The 19515-nt window shown below is 38.5% G+C and overlaps 1 long non-coding RNA gene across 2 annotated transcripts; it reads left to right on the top strand.

The window, feature by feature from the left end:
• The first annotated feature begins 16305 nt into the window (after window positions 1–16305).
• Window positions 16306–19241, top strand: LOC110898580. 2 transcript variants are annotated; one of them, XR_002569501.2, is made up of 6 exons: window positions 16307–17530; window positions 17698–17811; window positions 17888–18044; window positions 18218–18688; window positions 18763–18951; window positions 19084–19240. It is a non-coding gene; the product is annotated as an uncharacterized LOC110898580 (long non-coding RNA). The 2 variants fall into 2 exon arrangements; XR_004892753.1 differs by having other exon boundaries at window positions 16306–17530; window positions 17888–18688; window positions 19084–19241.
• Window positions 19242–19515: the final 274 nt, after the last annotated feature.

Here is a 19515-nt window from a genome sequence, read left to right as displayed (position 1 = left end):
TGATAAAATTACGCTTAACATGTATGTAATCCTAAAAATACACATAATAAATGATAAAAATATCCTAAACATAAAAATATATAACTAAAAAGATTTTTTTAATAGGAGTTCTGCGAGTTCTGTAAATATTTATGGTTCTGAAATGATCCTGACCCTATATATATATATATATATATATATATATATATATATATATATATATATATATATATATATATATATATATATACTAGTTAACGCGAAAACTCGAAAACTAACTAAAACGCCAAAAAAAACATACCAAAATTTTATCATTTTTTTGCATACCAATTTTCGCCACTTTTAGTATATAAAAAAAATTTCAAAAACAAAAAAAAAAAATTGTAGTGCACATGTGTAATACTACACATGTGTATGTGTGTACTACACATGTGTAATACAAAAAAAAAAATTTGAACAAAAAATTTTTTTATAAAAAAAAACCTGTGATTTTTTATAAAAAAATTGAAAAAAAAATTTGGTGTGTTTTTTAGGCTTTTTTTTAGTTAGTTTTCGAGTTTTCGCGATAAAAGTGGTTTTTATTTGAACCATCCCATATATATATATATATATATATATATATATATATATATATATGGGACCGCTAAAATGAAAACCACCTTTAGTTGTAAGAACTATGAGAACTTTTTGATCCGGGGCAAGTTGGACCAAATTTTTTTTTCATAAACGTTGATGCGTGTATTATAAACACATTTGTAAAAAAAAAATTGAAAAAAAAAATGTCGTAGTGTAGTTTTGAGCATCACAAGTTTGTTTTTACGGGTAACGTAAATTTTATACGGTACCCGTAAACACAAACTTGTGGTGCTCAAAACTACACACACGACATTTTTTTTTGAATTTTTTTTTTACAAATGTGTTTATAATACACGCATCTACGTTTATGAAAAAAAATTTGGTCCAACTCGCCCCGTACGGTGTAGTTCTCATGGTTCTTACAACTGGAGGTGGTTTTCATTTTAGCGGTCCCCTATATATATATATATATATATATATATATATATATATATATATATATATATATATATATATATATATATAGGGCTTGGCTATATAGGAAACTCTATCTTTTTAAGAAAACTATGCAAACCCATTGTCAACCATTGATTACCTTTCATCTAACTTGATCAATGGCTCTCATAATTTTGGTAAAAATTATATTTAAAAGAAATCTTATAATACCCATTAGTACAACTGGAAGGGCATTTTGGGTAGTGCAAATTGAACTTTGAAAGACTTTTTGGCACTGGAAATGACAAACCCTACTTGTGTAGTACTAGTATCATCATCTCTCTCCTCTGTCTTCTAGTCAAATCTTTCAAAACACTATTGTCTCTCTCCTCTTTCTTCATCATGTGAAAGAGAAAAGCTTCATGGTCTTCAATGGTGATCCTTCAATGGTGATCTTCATTTGAAGATAATTTCAGCATCATCTGGTCTGAAAAATCACAAAGACACACGCACGAGTGTGTGTATGAGAAGAACGATGACAAGATGAATGTTTTTAGAGAGAGAAAGTTGATGTTTTAGATAGAGAAACAACAATATTTATCACAAAGACACACGCATGAGTGTTTGTGTGAGAAGAAGGTTTGAAGATCTTCTTCGTGTTCATCGAACGGTTATAGATCCAGTAAGTGTTCTTGAAATATCATTTCACACTTGATTTTTGTTGAAATGGTTGTTAATATGTTTTTGTGTGCTGAAAGTGTTTTAGTAATGGTTAATGGGGTATCCATGGTTAATGTTCATGTATTTTAAATAAATCAAAAACTTTAGGATGAGATTTTGAACGAGTTTTTTTGTTGGTTTGGTTGCTTGTTAGGGGCTTTTGATCTTAACAGTAGCTGTTCTTTAGTTGGTTTGGGTTGCTTGTTTGGGTTTATGAACTGAACAGTAAGTGTTTTTTTTTTTTTTGTTTGGTTGCCCCCTGTTAGAATGTTATATAACGTGTGTTGATTTACAGAAACAAACCCATAAAGATATCCAATTGACAAGCTTGATGGATGTAGGCGAAGTTAATGCGTGTTCTAGTAATGGTTAATGTTCATGGATTTTAAATAAATCCAAAACTTTAGGATGAGATTTTGAATGAGTTTTTTTTTTGTTGGTTTGGTTGCTTGTTTGGGGCTTTTGATCTTAACAATAATTGTTTTTTTGTTGGCTTGCTTGATTTACAGAGACAGACCCATAACATGTGTTAAGCACCTGTTAGAATGATATATAACGTGTGTTGATTTACAGAAACAGATCCATAAAAGATATTGAATTGATAAGCTGGATGGATGTAGGCGACGTTAATGCGGGGACATTGAATAAGTCACATCCTTTGGGAAAGAAGTCTTCGTTCATTTATAACATTGTTGGTGGTTCATGCTGTAACAGAACACCATGATGTAACGTGTAATATGAAACGAGCCATTTATGGTAACACATGTACCGGCAATTTTGGAATATATAATATGAAACAGGTCATTTGTTTTGCACATTTTGGAATGTATAACATGTGTTAAGCCTCTGTTATAATCTTTTTGTAACCTGACATGTATTCATGTATAAGCTAGTGGTTTACAAAACACCATGATGTGTATATACTGATCTAACATGTGTTACAATTTGTCTGTTCGGAACATGTAATTGCTTAACATGTGACAAGGGTGAAAACAGTCGACGGGGGCGATGAGTTTAATGGGGAGCTTAGTTAATATCCTAATCTTGTTGTAACCCCACTTGTATACATATGATAACATGTAAGCATCCATTATAACCCGACTTATATTCATGTATATGAAAGTGGTTTGCAAAACACCATGATGTGCATATACTGATCGTAACACGTGAACAAGTTAATATGGAACATACAAGTTAATATCGTAACACCGTATACCTGGGATAAAATGTGTTAAGCCGACTGAAAATGTATAACGTGTGTTAAGCATCTATTATAACGTGTGTTAAGACTTCCATAATGGATGAATAAACTCCAATAGTAACTTAACAAACAACAGAGTAAACCTGATATAACGTGTGTTAAGCCTCTATTATAATATGTGTTAAGACTTCCAGAATGGATGCATAAACTTCAATAGTAATTGTAATAGTAGAGGTACAAATACGGGCGCCTCCACCATTATAATCTTGTTGTAACCCGACTTGTATTCATGTATATGAAAGTGGTTTGCAAAACACTATGATGTGCATATACTGATAGTAAACACGTGTACAAGTTAATATGGAACATACAAGTTAATATCGTAACACCGTATACCTGGGATAAAATGTGTTAACCCTCTGTTATAATCTTGGTTTAACCTAACATGGTGTCATGTATAAGCTATTGGTTTCTAAAACACCATGATGTGTAAATACATACTGTAACATGTGTTAAGCGACCGAAATGTATAACGTGTGTTAAGCATCTATTATAACGTGTGTAAAGACTTCCATAATGGAGGAATAAACTCCAATAGTAACTTAATAACAACAGAGTAAACCTGATATAATGTGTGTTAAGCCTCTATTATAACATGTGTTAAGACTTCTAGAATGGATGCATAAACTTCAATAGTAACTGTAATAGTAGAGGTACAAATACGGGCGCCTCCAACAGAAAATGTGTTAAGTCTAGACCGTTTTAACATCGTGTACTAGAGAAAACAAGAAGATTCTCACATTACATATTACTAGTAAACAAAAATACATAGCACTAACACGTGTTACGTTGTACATTGGTTTCATGTCACATGTAACACATGCATGTCCTGAAGTTCAAACTATAACACGTCTTAGTTGTGTTGTGTTGTAACATAAACATGGTCATGATCCTTAAGCATCTGATCCACATTTGACGAAACCAACGGTCCCGAGAATTGGATCTTGTTTCCCTTGTATCCATCACCATCCTAATAACAAAAAGATAAGATAACCGTTAAGTCGTTAACCAGACATAACTATTAACACATTCATAGCCAGAAAATCTTTTTCTCAAACAACATCACAACTTTTTAGCTAAATTGCAATCTTTTTCTCAAATAACATCACAACACAGCCAAAAATCAGTTCATATGCAAACTAAGCATAACTTTTTAACACAAAAATAACAACCTGCAAATTACATAAACATTTACCCCTTTTAAGAACCATTTTAACAAAAAAAAAATCATGTTTCATCTCTAAAACAGCCATTACACAAAAACCTATTAACAACCAGGTTTTATGAATAATTTTTGATATTTTAAGTATAAAAAATGGAGCCATACGTTGAATATCATCTTATAAAGTCCATACCTATATCATTTTTAAATTCAATATTTTATTGGTTCAATATTTAAGTGTGAATAATAGAACTGTAAATTATAATCATCTTTCAAAAGTTCATACCTACATGCTCAAGTTATCAACTAACATAAACTCCACAAAATCAGAAAAATCCATACGAAATACCCAGAATCAAACATATATGAAAACATATGTTGCATAAAACTAAAAGAGTGTAAAAAACTCACAAATATCAAGATCTGAAACAACATATACAAATCATATTTTATATAAACTAAAAAAGTGAAAAAACTCACGAATATCCAGATCTGTAACAACATTATGAAACATGTGGACAAACGAGATCTAAACGGGAATGGAACAAGATCTGGAAGGGGTTTTCACGTGGATCTGACTTCATATATTAACATCTTCATCACAAAACCACGTTCTTCATCAGGGATTGATCGATCTGACATCTTGTGTTGATTCTCGTGGAATAAGTAGTGGGAGTGAAGCTCCATGGTTCTTTAATGGTGGACCTCGTACATGAAGATATTAAGAAGATGAAGAACAAGTGAAAATTTTCTTTATTAGTTTATAAAAAGGTAAAAGGAATGAGGGTTGTACAAGTGATGTGAAAGGCAATAAATGATATTGGTCAATTCAAAGTAGAAAAGATCTTTTAGGATAAAATTACACATATACCCTTATATGCTATAAGAGTTAATAGCTTCTTGATGCACACGTGGATGAATCTTGGCCAAGTAATGAGTTTTCAAAGTTTTCTAAAAATAAAGGGTTTCTTGTGTAGCATTGCCCTATATATATATATATATATATATATATATATATATATATATATATATATATATATATATATATATATAAGGGAGAGTTCAATTAAAAACCCCTAATTAAAGTGAAAATTTGAAAATTAACTAAACAAGCCTAAAAAAACATGTCAAAATTTTTTTTTACAAATTTTCGCTACTTATTATATATAAAAAAACTTTTTTCAAAAAAAAAAAAAAAAAACTTGTACTGCACATGTGCATTAAATGTGTACTGCGCATGTGCGTTATATGCTTAAAGTTAGCTTTTGAGTTTAGTTTAGCTTTTAGGGTTAGGTTTTTTGGATGTTTAGGATTAGGATTAGGGTTTTGGATGTGGGAGAGGAGGGGGTTTAGGTTTTTGGGGGTGCAGATGGGGGGGGGGTTAGGTTTTTTTCGGGTTTATATTTAGTGTTTAGTATTAGGTTTTTTTTTTTTTTTTGGGGGGGGGGGGGGGTGGGGTGGGGGTATAGGTTTTTTTTTTTTTTTTGGGGGGGGGGGGTTAGGCTTTTGGCGGGATGGTGAATTTAGGTTTTAGGGGTGCGGGGGTTTAGGTTTTTTTTTTTTTGGGGGGGGGGGGGTTAGGTGGTTTAGGCTTTTCCGTATTATTGCACATGTGCAGTGCAGTTTTTTTAAATTCTTTATATATAAAGAGTAACAAAAAATTTATAAAAAAGTTGTAAAAAAATTGGTATGTGTTTTAGTCTTTTTTTAGTTAGTTTTCAAGTTTTCATGATAAAAGGAGTTTTCTCTTAAACCATCCTATATATATATATATATATATATATATATATAATGCATATATATATATAATGTATATATATATATATATATAATGTAAGTATCTATAGAAAACCTACTTTAATTTAGAAACCCGGGAAACTCAAAGCTCCCGATATTTTTTTTTCTTGAAAAAATTTACACATGTTATATACATGTTTTTAAGGGTTTTGGGCAAAAAAAATCAAAAAAGCGCCGAGTAGATATTTTTTAAAAAAATAAACAAGTTTTGGTGTAACACATTGTGACACCCCAGGAAAACCAGTAAACGATACAACTTACCTAGCTTCCTCAGTAACCGCATGCTAAATTTCGGGACGAAATTTCTTTCAAGTTGGGGATAATGTGACAACTCGAGTTTCCGACTTTCACTTTTGCATTTAATGCCCGTTGACTTTGACTGTTTAGTTGTTTGACTTGTTTGACTTGTAATGTACACATTGTGTTATGATAAACGTATTGTATTGCATGCTTATGTGTTTGGTATTATAATGTGGAACTTGTTGAGAAACGTAGAATATTAAACCATGAATAGGCTCGACGAAACACAAGATGTGTTTCGACGAAACAGAGTTTCGTTTCGTCAACCTCAATCTCGACGAAACAGGGTGTTTCGCCGGCCCAGTTTCGCCGAAGCCCATTACGGGCCCAGAATGTTAATCCGTGTATATTAACGTGTAACGACTTCTAGTTCACACCTTTGGCAAAAGTTAGAACCCTAGAACTCTCTGGTGTGTGACGGAAGCCCTGTGTTTCCCAAGCTTTCTCTCTCTCTCTAGCGATCTAAACCATCATCGTTGATAGCTCGGTTAGTTGCATGCTTGTAAATCGGTTTCTTGATTCTTTGTTTCTTTATACATGTTGTGAATGTTTGATTTCTGGAACAGAGATGAGTATGATGATCTTGACTTGGTTATGCATGACTAATCGAGTACATAATCTTATGCGGAACTTGATGTTAAATATGATTTCATGAATCTTGCAATGGTTATGCATGTTAATGATTGTTAGCATAGATTCTGATTATTTTTAGATCACAAATATCGGATCTACCGGTGTGCATATGTTAGACAATGTAGATGTTCGGGATTTCATTAACAAGCCGTTACGCTTATGGTATAGGTTGTACATGATGATTAGATGATGATTATATGTTGAACGATTTCTGTATGATGATTCTGTATGATGATGATAATTCTGTGTGATGATGATGATGATCGATGATGTTCATGACGGCTGTTAGCAACAATTAGGGTTTCCTGTGATATTGCATAACCGTTGACATTGTAACTGAATTTGCATTGACGTAACTGAAACTGGTTCATGAAACGGAATTGTTGGCGAAACAGATAGGGTGTTTCGCCAAGGGGTAATTGACGAAACTGGATAGTGTTTCGCCAAGGGGGTAATTGACGAAACAGGATAGTGTTTCGCCAAGGGGTAGTTGACGAAACAGAGCATGTTTCGCCAATCGGTGTTTCGCCGACTTGGATGATTTGCACAGTAACCTGATCTAACTCTGTTAGAAGTTAACTGGATTGATTAACTGCTGTTAAGTGTTATGCCTGACTTATATGATATTGAATACATGTTTAGTACTTCTGTGATTATACTTACGTGCCAACTTCATGAATACAAACTGATTATGTATACGTGCGTACCATAGGACGTGATTGATTAACTGTGAGCACATACTTAGCATACCGAGCAAACCAAGGTGAGTTCACACAGCCAAGGCATGGGGTTCCCAGGGTGGGAATGGGTTTGGATTATTTACTTGTACTTACCTAGCTTATGGAATTTAGTTATATGTTCCTCGGGTGAGGAGTGGTTATTGATATGATACGACTAGACTAGTGATGCTCATAGAACTAATCTTCGCACACACGCCAGGGGTTGGCCGCGATATTATGACTAATCATTCGCACACATGCCTAGGAAGGCCGCGAACTATACTCTAAACTTCGCATACATGCCGGGTGGCCGCGATACAAACATACCTAGTCTAGAATACTTGGGAACTTCCCCAATCATCGCATACATGCCTAGAGGGCCGCGATATGAACTAATACAATACACGCCTTAATGAACGAACACAAGGCTTACTATACTATTACAATTACTGAACTATTAACTGTGAACTCGCTCAACTAGTTGTTGGCTCTCTGCTGCATGCCTTGCAGGACCCTAGGTACATATGGAGCTTGCACAAGGAGGAGCAGGTCGTTGTGGGCACGGATCGTGAATGTTTCGTTAAACACTTTATGACATTTCATACTTTATTATGTTGGGTTTTATTTATACGCTTCCGCTAAACAGTGATAACATACTTATATCCTGAACACCTTTCATATTGGTGGATTGAATGGCATTTACTTTTACTTATTAATTACATGTTCAATATGATTGGTGGCTTGATCCTGGTCATGTCATGCCTCCAAGCGGTGGTACTCCGCGTGTGGATTTTTGGGGGTGTGACAGATTGGTATCAGAGCCATTGGTTATAGAGAACTTGGTTTTAATATGGGAAAAACGTTTTTATTAAAACCAGACTATAACCAGAACAGTGCTCTCAACGATCCATAACGACGCTTCGCTCCACGTGCAAGACTCAACATCCTAGGTAATAAGGTTTATGTTTATTGCTTACATGCTAGAACTACATAGAACTTTGCTCGTAGTATGCTTGGGTTACATTGCTTACTATTCGTTATTACACGAGAACACCTACGTGCTTACTCTCTCCTGTCATCGCACAACTCGCGAACCATTCTCACTTACTCTACTTTTACTATGAAGATCATGTCTGGACGTGTGAACATGACTCAAGCCCAGTTGACGGCTCTCAATGCTGAACAAGTAGCTGCGGCACTTGCAGCTGCACAAGCAGGTAGTATACCCTGCGGATGGGATACACATTAGGATCTTTGAATCCTACATTCCTAAATCAACCTTTGTATTTAATATTGTCCTATTCTATGCACAATAGGTCAAAACGCTCCACAACCGGTCTGCACATTCAAGAACTTCATGGACTGTCGTCCAAGCACATTTAGTGGCACGGAAGGAGCAGTGGGACTACTCCATTGGTTTGAAAAGCTCGAGTCAGTGTTCGAAATGTGTGAGTGCCCTGAGGCTCGCAGGGTGAAGTACGCCACTGGCACATTGGAAGGAATTACGCTAACCTAGTGGAACGCGCAAGTACAGATCCTAGGGTTGGCAGCTGCTAACGCCACACCTTGGAACAATTTCAAAGAACTGATTAAACGTGAATACTGCACAAGGGATGACATCCACAAGTTGGAAGATGAGCTTTACCATCTGAAAATGACGGGTTCAGAAATCGAGGCTTATACGAAACGATCAAACGAGCTGGCCATCCTGTGTCCAACTATGGTGGACCCTCCAGTTAAGCGCATTGAGTTGTATCTCAAGGGACTTGCGCCAGAGATTCAGAGCCATGTGACATCGGCAAACCTTAACAATATCCAAGACATCCAGCGTCTTGCTCATCGACTCACCGATCAAGCAGTGGAACAGAACAAGCTGCCAAAACGCATCAGTGCTACCACTACTACTGTCACTACTTCTGTTACTCCCAGTGAGAACAAGAGAAAATGGGATGGGGATTCCAGCAAGGGATCAGTTTCGGTTCAGTCTCAAGCACAACAGCGCAAGACGAACGACTACCAGAATCCGAGTCAGCAATCATCAGGCAGTCAAGGGCATGGTGGATATCGGGGATTTCACCCACTATGTAATAAGTGCAACAGACACCACAGTGGACGATGTCGCAAGGAACGTTGTCAGAGATGCCTCAAGTTAGGGCATGAAGCTAAAGACTGCAGGAGTGTGCGACCTGCGAATCAGAACCAGCAACTACAACTACCAGCTCCACAGAACCAACAGCAGCAACCACAGCGTGGAAACCGGGGGTGTTTCCAGTGTGGGGCAGAAGGTCATTTCAAACGTGATTGCCCTCAATTGAACCAGAACCAGAATCGCAACAACAACAACAACAACCAGGGCAACGGGAACAACAACAACGGGGGAAACAACAACAACGGCAATGAAGCTAGGGGTCGTGCTTTTGTGCTGGGTCGAGGTGACGCAAGGAATGATCCCAATGTGGTTATGGGTAAGTTTCTTCTCGACGATATTTGTGTTACTGTCTTATTTGATTCGGGTGCTGATACAAGTTATATATCGTTAAAAGTGAGTAAAATGCTAAAACGTACACCAACACCCCTAAACACCAAACATGTCATAGAGTTAGCAAATGGTAAAAGTGTAGAAGCCGCACATGTAGTCAAGAGTTGTAACATCGTCTTAGCTGGTCAGACCTTCTTGATTGATCTCATTCCCATAGTTTTGGGTAGTTTCGATATCGTTATTGGGATGGATTGGTTATCCCAACACCAGGCAGAAATCTTATGCAAAGAGAAGATAGTTCGCATTCCTCGTTCTGGTAAGGAACCTCTCGAAGTTCAAGGCGACAAGAGTGGTGCTGTGGTTGGCATCATCTCCTTTTTGAAGGCTCAGAAATGGTTACGAAAGGGGCACACTGCGATCTTGGCACTTGTTACTGATGCATCAGCGAAAGAAAAGAAGTTGGAGGATATTCCAGTAGTATGCGACTTCCCTCAGGTGTTTCCTGAAGATTTACCTGGGCTACCGCCTCATCGCCAAGTCGAATTTCAAATCGAGCTCGCTCCGGGAGCAGCACCCATAGCTCGAGCACCGTATCGTTTAGCTCCAACTGAACTGGAAGAACTATCAAAGCAGCTACAAGAGCTCTTGGAAAAGGGCTTTATTCGTCCAAGCTCTTCGCCCTGGGGAGCTCCAGTGTTATTCGTGAAAAAGAAGGACGGTACCTTCAGGATGTGCATAGACTACCGGGAACTTAACAAGGTGACGGTGAAGAACCGTTATCCTCTTCCGTGTATAGACGACTTATTCGACCAGTTGCAAGGGTCGAGTTACTACTCCAAGATAGACTTAAGGTCAGGTTATCATCAGTTGAGAGTCCGGGATGAGGACGTCTCCAAAACCGCATTCCGAACTCGCTACGGCCACTACGAGTTTCTTGTTATGCCATTCGGGTTAACGAACGCGCCTGCCATATTCATGGATCTAATGAACAGGGTATGCAAGCCTTACCTGGATAAATTCGTGATAGTTTTTATTGACGACATCCTGATCTATTCCAAGAGTCAGGAGGAACACGAGCAGCATCTACGACTCATCTTGGAACTCCTTCGAAAGGAACAGCTGTACGCTAAGTTTTCGAAATGCGACTTCTGGCTTCGTGAAGTCCACTTTCTAGGCCACGTGGTAAACAAGGATGGGATTCATGTTGATCCATCCAAGGTAGATTCGATCAGAAATTGGCCTGCGCCTCGTACTCCAACGGAAATACGCCAATTCTTGGGTTTGGCGGGTTACTACAGACGGTTTATCAAAGACTTCTCGAAGATCGCACAGCCACTTACACTACAAACACAGAAGGGTGTCACCTACCGTTGGGGAGATTCCCAGGAAACCGCTTTCCAGTACTTAAAGGATAGGTTGTGCAGCGCACCTATTCTCTCATTGCCAGAGGGCACGGATGATTTTGTGGTGTATTGTGACGCGTCGATACAGGGTCTTGGGTGCGTATTGATGCAACGAGATAAAGTTATTGCCTACGCTTCTCGTCAACTCAAGGTTCATGAACGGAACTACACGACGCACGATCTAGAGCTGGGAGCTGTTGTTTTCGCGCTTAAGATATGGCGACACTATCTGTACGGTACCAAGTGCACTATTTACACCGATCACAGGAGTCTCGAGCATATCCTTAAGCAAAAGGATTTGAACATGCGTCAACGAAGATGGGTCGAACTTTTGAATGATTATGAATGCGCCATCAAGTACCATCCAGGCAAAGCCAATGCTGTGGCTGATGCCCTCAGTCGGAAAGATACTACACCTAAGCGCGTACGAGCATTGCAACTCACCATTCAGTCTAGTCTTCCAGCACAGATACGAGATGCTCAGGTAGAAGCATTGAAACCGGAAAACGTTAGGGCTGAAGCGCTACGCGGCTCAAGGCAACGATTAGAACAGAAGGAAGACGGCGCCTACTATGTAACAGGGCGTATTTGGGTCCCACTTTATGGCGACTTGCGTGAGCTAGTGATGGATGAAGCTCACAAATCGCGCTACTCGGTACATCCAGGGTCGGATAAAATGTACCACGACATCAGAACCACGTATTGGTGGCCTAGCATGAAGGCCCACATCGCTACCTATGTCAGCAAATGCTTGACCTGTGCAAGAGTCAAGGCAGAATATCAGAAACCAGCAGGTTTACTTCAGCAACCAAAAATACCACAGTGGAAATGGGAGGAAATTTCCATGGATTTTGTTACTAGCCTACCTAGATCCCAGCGTGGGAACGATACTATTTGGGTGATCGTGGATCGACTCACCAAGTCTGCTCATTTCCTGGCAATCAAAGAAACAGACAAGTTTTCCACATTAGCAGACATCTACTTGAAAGAAGTGGTCTCGAGGCACGGGGTGCCCACCTCTATCATTTCGGATCGCGATGCACGATTCACATCAGAACTATGGCAAGCAATGCACAAGGCTTTTGGCTCTCGGTTAGACATGAGCACAGCATATCACCCTCAGACGGATGGGCAGTCTGAGCGCACGATTCAAACCTTAGAAGACATGCTTCGGGCATGTGTTATCGATTTTGGCAACAGCTGGGAAAAGCATCTCCCTTTGGTGGAGTTTTCGTACAATAACAGTTATCACACCAGCATACAAGCCGCTCCATTCGAGGCATTATACGGGCGTAAATGCCGGTCACCTCTCTGTTGGGTAGAGGTGGGGGATAGTCAGATCACGGGTCCAGAACTTATAGCGGACACCACGGAAAAGATTGCACAAATACGGCAACGCATGGCGGCAGCACGCGACCGTCAGAAAAGCTACACGGATAAGCGTAGGAAGCCATTGGAATTTCAGGTCGGGGACCGGGTTTTACTTAAAGTCTCACCCTGGAAGGGTGTGGTTCGTGTTGGCAAACGAGGCAAACTCAATCTGCGGTATGTCGGACCATTCGAAATTGCAGAAAGAATAGGCAAAGTGGCCTACAGACTAAACCTACCAGCTGAACTCGGTGCAGTTCACAATGTATTTCACGTGTCGAATCTGAAGAAGTGCCTGTCAGATGAGACCCTCATAGTTCCCTTGAAGGAGCTCACTATTGACGAGCGGTTGCAGTTCGTCGAGGAACCTGTTGAAATCACGGACCATGATGTTAAGGTCCTCAAGAACACGAGAATCCCTCTTGTTCGAGTTCGTTGGAACTCCCGTCGCGGCCCAGAGTTCACCTGGGAGCGTGAAGATCAAATGAAACTCAAGTATCCCCAGTTATTCGGAACCAATGCAACCACTACTGAGGCTGAAGCTACTACTGCAAAATTTCGGGACGAAATTCCAAATCAATGGGGGGATGATGTGACACCCCAGGAAAACCAGTAAACGATACAACTTACCTAGCTTCCTACGTAACCGCATGCTAAATTTCGGGACGAAATTTCTTTCAAGTTGGGGATAATGTGACAACTCGAGTTTCCGACTTTCACTTTTGCATTTAATGCCCGTTGACTTTGACTGTTTAGTTGTTTGACTTGTTTGACTTGTAATGTACACATTGTGTTATGATAAACGTATTGTATTGCATGCTTATGTGTTTGGTACTATAATGTGGAACTTGTTGAGAAACGTAGAATATTAAACCATGAATAGGCTCGACGAAACACAAGATGTGTTTCGCCAAATATAACTCGACGAAACAGAGTTTCGTTTCGTCAACCTCAATCTCGACGAAACAGGGTGTTTCGCCGGCCCAGTTTCGCCGAAGCCCATTACGGGCCCAGAATGTTAATCCGTGTATATTAACGTGTAACGACTTCTAGTTCACACCTTTGGCAAAAGTTAGAACCCTAGAACTCTCTGGTGTGTGACGGCAGCCCTGTGTTTCCCAAGCTCTCTCTCTCTCTCTCTAGCGATCTAAACCATCATCGTTGATAGCTCGGTTAGTTGCATGCTTGTAAATCGATTTCTTGATTCTTTGTTTCTTTATACATGTTGTGAATGTTTGATTTCTGGAACAGAGATGAGTATGATGATCTTGACTTGGTTATGCATGACTAATCGAGTACATAATCTTATGCGGAACTTGATGTTAAATATGATTTCATGAATCTTGCAATGGTTATGCATGTTAATGATTGTTAGCATAGATTCTGATTATTTTTAGATCACAAATATTGGATCTACCGGTGTGCATATGTTAGACAATGTAGATGTTCGGGATTTCATTAACAAGCCGTTACGCTTAGGGTATAGGTTATACATGATGATTAGATGATGATTATATGTTGAACGATTTCTGTATGATGATTCTGTATGATGATGATAATTCTGTGTGATAATGATGATGATCGATGATGTTCATGACGGCTGTTAGCAACAATTAGGGTTTCCTGTGATATTGCGTAACCGTTGAAATTGTAACTGAATTTGCATTGACGTAACTGAAACTGGTTCACGAAACGGAATTGTTGGCGAAACAGATAGGGTGTTTCGCCAAGGGGTAATTGACGAAACTGGATAGTGTTTCGCCAAGGGGGTAATTGACGAACAGGATAGTGTTTCGCCAAGGGGTAGTTGATGAAACAGAGCATGTTTCGCCAATCGGTGTTTCGCCGACTTGGATGATTTGCACAGTAACCTGATCTAACTCTGTTAGAAGTTAACTGGATTGATTAACTGCTGTGTTATGCCTGACTTATATGATATTGAATACATGTTTAGTACTTCTGTGATTATACTTACGTGCCAACTTCATGAATACAAACTGATTATGTATACGTGCGTACCATAGGACGTGATTGATTAACTGTGAGCACATACTTAGCATACCGAGCAAACCAAGGTGAGTTCACACAGCCAAGGCATGGGGTTCCCAGGGTGGGAATGGGTTTGGATTATTTACTTGTACTTACCTAGCTTATGGAATTTAGTTATATGTTCCTCGGGTGAGGAGTGGTTATTGATATGATACGACTAGACTAGTGATGCTCATAGAACTGATCTTTGCACACACGCCAGGGGTTGGCCGCGATATTATGACTAATCATTCGCACACATGCCTAGGAAGGCCGCGAACTATACTCTAAACTTCGCATACATGCCGGGTGGCCGCGATACAAACATACCTAGTCTAGAATACTTGGGAACTTCCCCAATCATCGCATACATGCGTAGAGGGCCGCGATATGAACTAATACAATACACGACTTAATGAACGAACACAAGGCTTACTATACTATTACAATTATTGAACTATTAACTATGAACTCGCTCAACTAGTTGTTGACTCTCTGCTGCATGCCTTGCAGGACCCTAGGTACATATGGAGCTTGCACAAGGAGGAGCAGGTCGTTGTGGGCACGGATCGTGAATGTTTCGTTAAACACTTTATGACATTTCATACTTTATTATGTTGGGTTTTATTTATACGCTTCCGCTAAAGAGTGATAACATACTTATATCCTGAACACCTTTCATATTGGTGGATTGAATGGCATTTACTTTTACTTATTAATTACATGTTCAATATGATTGGTGGCTTGATCCTGGTCATGTAACGCCTCCAAGCGGTGGTACTCCGCGTGTGGATTTTTGGGGGTGTGACACACATGTTACAAATATGTCAGATGAATGTAACATGTGTTACACCAAAACTTGTTTATTTTTTTTTTAAATATCTACTCGGCGTTTTTTTGATTTTTTTTGCCCAAAACCCTTAAAAACATGTATATAACATGTGTAAATTTTTTCAAGAAAAAAAACATCGGGAGCTTTGAGTTTCCCGGGTTTTCTAAATTAAAGTGGGTTTTCTATACATCCTTCCTATATATATATATATATATATATATATATATATATATATATATATATAGGGGACAACTAAAATGAAAACCACCTACAGTTGTAAGAACCGCGAGAACCATTTCCTAGCCATTAGATTAAAAAGATGGATGGATGAGACTAAAAGTAATTAAAATGAATATTAAATACATTTTGTCTTATTATGTCTTTAATATTTTAATCCAAAATGGTAGTTTAGTAAAATTACTCTATTTTGTCTTTTTGTCTTTATTATTTTTTATTACTTTTTTGTTTTATTATATTACTTTTTATTTTTTAAAAAGAATTTTTTTATTAAAAGAATTTTTAAATTCAAATTCTCCTATATATTAATAAGAGAACGGAATGAACAGTAGCAAGGTTATTTTGGTCAGATTTTTGTATAACCAGTTTAAAAGAGAGATAATAGTGAGAGAGAGATGGTCACTCTACCTACGGTCATCGCCTCCGGCCGATTGTGCCTCCGACCGACTGTAGCCGGCCATGCCCTCTGGCCGACCGATCTAACAGCGCCACTTAATCACGACGGCGGCTACGGTTACCGGAATGCCTACAGGAGGCGGAGGTTTTCTGCAGAGGTGATTTGGTTTGACACGGCAGCGGCGACGGTGGAGTTTAGGGTTCCGATGACCCTTTTGGTACTCCGACGAGAAGCTCCAGGCCTGAATGTTATTTTCTCAGCTACAAGTTCATTTGTGTGGTTGGCTGTGACCACTGTCGGTTACTTCCACTATCGCCACCGCTATCGCCTCCGCCGGTATCGCCGCTGCTTGCAAATCTGAAACCCTAACCCCCCAAACCTTTCTTTCTCTTATTGGGTTTCTGCTGGTGGAATTTTTGTGTGGTTAGCTATGTTTAAGCTGACGGTTGTTAGGCTGTGATGAGTATCAAATTCATATAGATCATTGATAAAGATGGCGCGGCAAGGGTGGTGGATGGTAGGTATAGAACTGCAACCCACCTTGCAGCCAGCTTCTTTTGGAACTCTGAGCCTTATATTTATTTTTATTGTGTCTTTAATTTTTAATGTTTCTCTGGTGTTTACAAATGTGTTGATACATATGTGTTTGTGGTATGCTTTTCGCTGAATTGGTTGATTTGTGATAAGGAAAACAGATTAGGTGTTAATCGATTGGTAAATTTGGTGTTAATTCTTTGTTGACAACAACTTACATCAGATCCTATTATAATTACTTCACTTTATTCCGTTGTTGTATGTGTTTATCGGCTTTCATTAGATCTGCGTCTAATAGTTTATGTCATCTTTTCAACACCAATTGATTTCAGAGAAAGAGTGCAACTTTTTGTTTTTCTGTTCAAAGTATATCCCTTTAATCTATGTTAATTGATCATGTTAGATCAATGTGTGTTATCATAAATGTGTAATCAGCATTTAGGTTGTTAGTGGATTGTTTATAGAGGGTAAAAAAGGTTGGCGGGTGAGGTTTAGAGACGGCGAACCAGGTTCGTCCCCGTACCCGTATCCGTGCTACGTAGTTCTGGAATGTTGAAGACAATGGTTGTCATTGACCGATTTATGTATCAACGGCTTTAATTTACCATGATCACAGCAAATTCATCGTGGATTATATGAAGATGTAATCGTGTTTGACCACGTGAAAAAGGTACTCGATAAGTCGATAGCATGATAGCATATCCTTTTCAAATCCATGAATGTTTATCATAATGTTCTTTTCGGTAAAGGTTTATTCTTTTAGAAAGCAATGCAGTATTTTTTTTACTTTTTACGGAACTGATTTGCGTACTTAGGATTTGTTATTTTTTCTTTCAGTATGCTGCCAGAGAGGCTCAAATTGTGGCCCAAGCCGGATGAAAGTACGCCATCCCCTTATCTACAAATATGGCTGGTAGGGGTACCGGCATTATAGTTGGAGGCAATCCAAAGGTGTGTTGTTCTTTCCGGTTTCTCATGCATGTCATTTGCTCTAAAAGATAAAGAACGCGATTTATGTTAATTTCAGATGCTTGCAAAAGAAGTTATAGAGGACAGCATACTTTCACATATGAGTCAAGATATTCCAGATATCGACTTTGAAGAGCCAATGTCGCAAAAGGTATTATCAAAAATGAAAATCGAGCCATCATCATTAGCTTTGCTGGCTAAGACTGCTCTAATGGGTTAGTGGTCTTGACCTTTGACTTCATTTCGTCAATCGAGAACCCCTTGTAAATGCACATATTAATGTTCTTCACTTCTTGGTACTATTTTTATTATTGTAGCTAAATATGTGGCCAAATGATGAGTTTTTTATACTTTTTTCATACTTGATAAATTATTGGCTTTTTTGTAGATTCTTTGTCCTGGGAGCAATAATGATACAGTGACCTTTTCACAGTGTTTGCACTGCTGGTCAAAGCTGAGGTTAAAGCAATGGCTTTTGTGGTTGTCGTTGACTTTGCTGGTTTTCCTACTTTGACCCAATTCTTGATAAAGCTATTGATAAACAAGAATATTTTCATGAGTTTTAGGTCTAATAAACATTAAAGCTACTGAAATGAGCAGCTACTTGTCTTTGTGGCTGTGTCTCTGTGATGTTATTGGAGCTGTTAGTATAGGTAGACTCCAGTTTTGTTCCGCCTCTTATAGACGCGTTCATGGGTAGCTCGAGAGATATTGCAGTCGGTCCTGTGGCAGTGGTCTCTCTGTAGCTTAGAGCTTTGTTACGAGATGAGGTTGAGCCAAATACACCTGAATATTTACGTCTTGCTTTCACTGCAACATTCTTTGCTGGAGTCACTCAAGCTGCACTCGAGTTTTTCAGGTAATATTAACTTTAACAAAAACTGTTGTTTTGATTCAAATCTTATATAGTTTTGGTGGTTGCTCTTTTTACAGATTAGGTTTTCATGGGAGGAGCGGTCGTTACCATCGCGCTTCAGCAACTTAAAGGGTTGTTAGGCATCAAGGATTTCACAAAAAAGACTGATTTAGTTTCGTTCATGCGTTATGCCGTCAACTCAGCACATCACAGAGTACGCAAGAGGTTGGGTCGGGCAATGGGATATTCGTTTAGTACGGGTTGAGGTATGCCAACTCAAGTTGGATTGACCCGTAAACACTTTTATATTATTTTTAAAATCTTTTTATAGATAACTACTTCAATAATTATTTTTCAAAACAGTCTGCGCGCTAATCGAGGAGGTTTTTGTGTTGCAGATCTACTGGTTGGAGGGTGCTAGAGGTGTGACACGAAGTTACAAACGCTAGGTTGTCGTCGCAACGCGCGACGTGGGTAAAAAACTAGTTTTTTTGACAAGACAAATTTTTTTGAGCGTCGGTTTTTGCACGTCGGGCTTTTTCAAGTGTCGTTTTTTTAACGCGTCGTTTTTACGCCGGGTTTTTTCAAGCGTCCTTTTTTTAACGCGCCGTTTTTTCAAGCGTCGTTTTTTACACGTTTTTTTAATGCGCCGTTTTTTACACGCCATTTTTACACGTTTTTTTACACGTCGTTTTAATGCGCCATTTTTTCACTTTTTTTAACGCGTCGTTTTTTACACTTTTTACGTTTTACGTTAAACTTTTTAAACTTTTTACGTTTTAAGTTTTACGTTAAACTTTTTACGTTTTACGTAAAACTTTTTACGTTTA

The sequence above is a fragment of the Helianthus annuus genome, chromosome 1 (assembly GCF_002127325.2).
Source record: "Helianthus annuus cultivar XRQ/B chromosome 1, HanXRQr2.0-SUNRISE, whole genome shotgun sequence".
In the NCBI taxonomy this organism is placed as follows: domain Eukaryota; kingdom Viridiplantae; phylum Streptophyta; class Magnoliopsida; order Asterales; family Asteraceae; genus Helianthus; species Helianthus annuus.
This window is presented reverse-complemented; position numbering and strand designations above follow the sequence as displayed.